Here is a 5,204-nt window from a genome sequence, read left to right on the forward strand (position 1 = left end):
AATGTTTTATTTGTGATCAACTCTTAAATTGATGAATTTCTTAGAATAACTAGTGCAGTGTTTTACTTCTAATTGTTGTATGGTAACTGATATATAAAATTAGAAATTGATATATAAAATCTCATGCATAGGTACGATTATGTTTTCGTTTATGCTTATAAATCTCCATTTACCAAGAATACTATAAAAGATGCATAATTCAGTACTCTGCATTGTAGATCTACTTAGTTTAGTCTTTTATTCTTAAGCTCTTAGCATTTTATCTACAACAGTTCTAAACTGAAAATTCATACTATTTTCTCGACATAAATGATGTCTATTCTACTGTCGTGAATTGTTTTGTACAAAACAGAACCTATCTATTGTCATACCACCATATTCTCTTATCCATAACAAAACATCTAATATAAAATAACGTAAAATAATATTCTTTGTTACACAATATCTATAACACAAAATAACTAGCGAGTAATAAATACAATGATGTTTTCTTTCGCTTTTCCTTTCTTCATATATTACCACAAAGATTATCATTTCTCACTATGCAAATCCTATCTTGCATACCACCCTAACATTCGACTCAAAAGACAAATCAAAATATTTACTTAACCTTAAATTCCAAACAAAGCAATCACAATCTAACTAGAATTTTGCTGATAGAATTAGCTTGGAAATAGAACATTATTCTCCTCCCAACCATAGAACTATTTCTTCGCAGTTCACCCCTAGGTAGATACTTCCTCTACCAAGATATCAACAACCTGTTTTTTGGGTTGTGTTATATTCTTTCCACGTAGTTAACAGTGGGTTTGAAGGGCACCTGTAACCCCACTTTATGGGGTCCAGGGCAGTGCCCCTGAAAATTTTGGTTTTGGACCCTATGTTAGGTTGGGCAGACCCACCTATGGTTTTGTGCATGATTTTCGCACATGTTTTTGGGACGCGATGGTTTTTGGTCCATGGTATTGGACGTGATGGTTTTCGGTCCATGGTATTAGATGCTTCGGCATGTATAATTATGTATTGTAACATTGAAAATAACATAATGAAAAATCAAGCTGGTAGTCCCGGTTTTGGGATCCAGGGGAAAATCTCTGTGTATATGTGTTTTATGTGTAATGTTCTCGCATTATTTATTTTTTGTGTTTTAGAATTCATATGCAGGTAATTTCTGTATGAGGTTAAAACCTACATTTGGTATTGGAGCTGTTTGGCTTCAAGGGGACGCCTTTGTTGCTGAGGAGTTTTTCTCGGGCCTGTGGTAGACCCTATTCAGTGGGAGATCTGCGAGATCGATTCTAGTGGTGAAAGAAGATGGCGAGCAGTGGAAAGATAGAGATCGCGAAATTTAATGGTCAGAGTTTTGAGTTATGGAAACTCAAGATGGAGGATTTGTTGGTGGATAAAGACCAGTGGATCGCAGTAGATTTGGGTACTAAACCAACGGGAGTGTCCGATGAAGAATGGAAGAATTTGGATTGGAAGGCAAAGAGAACAATACGATTGTGTGTCTCAGATTCAGTATTATTGAATGTATCAGGGGAAGCTATGGCAAAGGCTTTGTGGGATAAGTTAGGGACTTTGTACCAATCTAAGTCTCTGGTGAGTAAACTATTCCTGTGGAAAGAGCTGTATAACCTAAGGATGAAAGATGGAGACTCGGTGACAGAGCATCTAAATGCATGTAATACTATGGTAAGTCAGTTAGCATCTGTTGATATTAAAATTTCAGATGAAGATAAGTGCATCAGTTTGTTGTGTTCTCTACCAGATTCGTGGGATAGTCTGCTTATTGCAATAGGTAGTAATGCAACTACCTTGCATTTTGATGAAACAGTCTCATCCTTGTTGACGGAGGAGATGAGACGAAAAAATATGGAGAGCCAAAATGGTGATTCCTTGTCTATACAAGGGTCGACCCAGAACAAAAATATAAATAAGCCATCGAGTGGGAGATCTAAATCTAAAGGGAGATCTAAATCTCCAGGAAAACCTATAAAGCTGGTGTGCTAGAAATGTGGAAAGGAAGGGCACTACCAAAGGGACTGTAAATTTAAAGCTCCTGACAAAGGAAAGGGATCTGATGAGGCTCCTTTTGTAGAGGCAAAAACCACCTCAGATGAAGGTGGGGATGTGTACTTGGCTTCTTCAAGTACACATGTAGATCATGAGGCATGGTTGATTAACTCAGGTGCATCCTTTCACTTCACTCCCCATAGAGAGTGGTTTTACGAGTATGACAAATATGATGGTGGTGATGCCTTCTTGGGGGATGACAGGAAGGCTAGAACCGTTGGTCGTGGAAAAGTAAAGTTGAGGTTGCAAGGTGGAAGGGTTAGAATGCTTCCAGGTGTTTGACATATTCCTGCATTAGCCAGAAATCTGATTTCTGTTAGCAAGCTGGATGATGCAAGTGTAAAAACAATGTTTGAGAAGGATACCTACAGGATGGTTTGGGGAGCACTAGTATTGATGCGGGGAGTTCGGATTGGAACTCTGTACAAGCTCCAAGGTAGCACTGTTATTAATGGGTGCAATAGTTCTATGGTTCCTAAAAGTGGAGTAGAAAATCTAGTGGTCTCTGGAGAGAAGACCATGTTGTGGCATGAAAGGCTTGGACATATTGGAGAAAAGGGCCTTTAGATACTTCATGGTAAAGGTATGGTAGAAGGTATGAGTAATAGCTCTCTGGATTTTGATTTCTGTCAAAATTTTGTATATGGGAAGCAGAATGGGGTGAGTTTCCGCTCTGGTAGTAAGAGGGTGAAACAGATATTAGAACTTGTGCACAGTGATGTGTTTGGACCTGTGAAGGTTCCATCACTGGGTAATTCTGTGTACTATGTATCATTTATAGATGACTTCTCAAGGAATACATGGATATATTTCCTTAATAAGTAGCTGAAGTCTTTGACAGGTTTAAAGAATTTAAGGCTCTAGTAGAAAACCAGACAGAGAAGAAGATAAAGGTGGTGAGGACAAATAACGGTGAAGATTTTTGCAGTAAGGAGTTCAAAGAATTATGTAAGAAATGTGGTATAGCATGGCAATAGACTACTCCATATACACCTCAACAAAATGGATTTGCAAAAAGAATGAATAAGACGTTGATGGAAAGGGCAAGAAGCATTCTTAGTGGTGTCAGGTTAGGACAGGAATTCTGGGCAGAGGCGGTGGATACTGCATGTTACCTAGTCAACAGGTCACCTTCATCAGCGTTGGAGGATAAGACTCCACAAAAGGTATGGATTGGTAAGAAACCCTCTATTTCACATCTGAGGGTATTTGGATGTGATGCATATGTACATGTTCCAAAGGAGAAACGAACCAAGTTGGATAGTAAACTTGAAAAGTGCATCTTTATTGGGTACTAGGATGGTTTAAAGGGTTATAACCCTTGGAACCTTGTCACATAGAAGGTTGTGTACAGCCGAGATGTTGTGTTCAGAGAGGTGAAATATGTTAGTAAACATGAAGTCCAATGAAAGGAACCTGAGAAGATAGAGTTTGAGCTAAAGGAGGAAGAATCAGACTCTAAAATAGAGGAGGAATCAGAAGATGAAGAGCCACAAACTCCGAGTGTGAAAAGATCAGTTCGAGAAAGAAGGCAGCCAGATAGGTATTGTCCACCTAATTTTTCTTCAAATTTTGCTTTATCTATTACGAACGATAATCCCAGAACTATGAAAGAAGCAGTAGACTCAGAGGATGGAAAACTCTGGAAAGAGGCCATGGTTGATGAAATGGCATCTTTGCACAAAAATGAGGCTTGGGATCTGGTGGAGTTGCCGGCTAGAAGGAAACCCATTGGCAGCAAATGGGTGTTCAAAAAGAAGACGAATGCAGAAGGGAAAGTGGAGAAATACAAAGCTCAGTTGGTAGCAGAAGGTTATTCCCATGTGCCGGGAATTGATTTTGGTGATATTTTTTCTCCTGTTGCCAAGGTAATTTCTATTAGATTAATTTTATCTGTTGATGCTTCTTTTGATTTTGAGGTAGAACATATCGATGTGAAGACAACATCTCTTCACGGGGATCTAGAAGAGGAAATATACATGAAGAAACCTGAAGGCTTTGCAGTGAAGGGTAAGAAAGAACTTGTATGCAAGTTAAAGAAGTCTCAGAATGGGTTGAAAAAGTCACCAAGGATGTGGTATCAGAAATTTGATACATTTATACGGGGAATCGCCTTCACTAGAAGCAAAGCAGATCACTATGTGTATTTTAACTTAATTGGTGACCGTGTTATTTATCTGGTCTTGTATGTGGATGATATGTTGTTGGTTGGACATGACAAAGAAATTATCCAGGATTTGAAGACCCAACTGTCCTCCAACTTCGACATGAAAGATCTTGGTGTTGCAAACTATATTTTGGGCATGGAAATTAAAAGAGATTGGACAAAGAGGAAGCTCTGGTTAAACCAGAGGAAGTATTTCAAGACAATATTGCAGACATTTAATATGCAAGAGAGTAAACGATAAAGGTTCCTATTCTTGTAACTGTGAGGTTATCTATTGAACAGTGTCCCAAGACACAAGAAGAGGAAGAGGACATGTCCCTTGTTCCATATGCAAGTGCAGTCAGTAGCCTGATGTATGCAATGGTTTGTACTAGACCAGACATTAAGCAGGTTTATGTCAAAACCGGGGAAGGAGCATTGAATAGCAGTGAAGCGGTTTTTTAGGTATTTGCATGGCACTAGTGACTATGGTTTGTGCTACCAAGCAAGATCAGGATTGGATAGAATGTTGGATATTAGTGGCTTTGTTGATGCAGACTGGGCTGGAGATCTGGATCAGAGAATATCTACAAGTGAGTATGTGTTTAACCTATTTGGAGGTGCAGTCAGTTGGATGAGTAAGAAATAATCTATAGTGGCACTATCAACTACAGAGGTAGAATACATGGCAGCCACTCATGCAAGCAAGGAAGCAGTTTGGTTGCAGAGATTGTGTTCAAGTATGGGGTTAGTACAGGGAGTTATAAGGATAGAATGTGATAGGCAAAGTGCAGTTTTCTTGGCAAAGAACCCCGCATATCATTCAAAGACAAAGCACATTGATGTTCAGTATCACTTTGTGAGGGATATGATAGAAGAAAAAAAGGTGTTGTTGGTAAAGGTGGACACTTTGAAGAATATTGCAGATGCATTGACAAAATCTGTGAGCTTTGAGAAGTTCTCTTGGTGTAGAGAGACAATG

Source organism: Pinus tabuliformis, chromosome 9 (genome assembly GCF_031772625.1).
Source record: "Pinus tabuliformis cultivar Carrire ecotype Pingquan chromosome 9, CPIR1, whole genome shotgun sequence".
NCBI lineage: Eukaryota > Viridiplantae > Streptophyta > Pinopsida > Pinales > Pinaceae > Pinus > Pinus tabuliformis.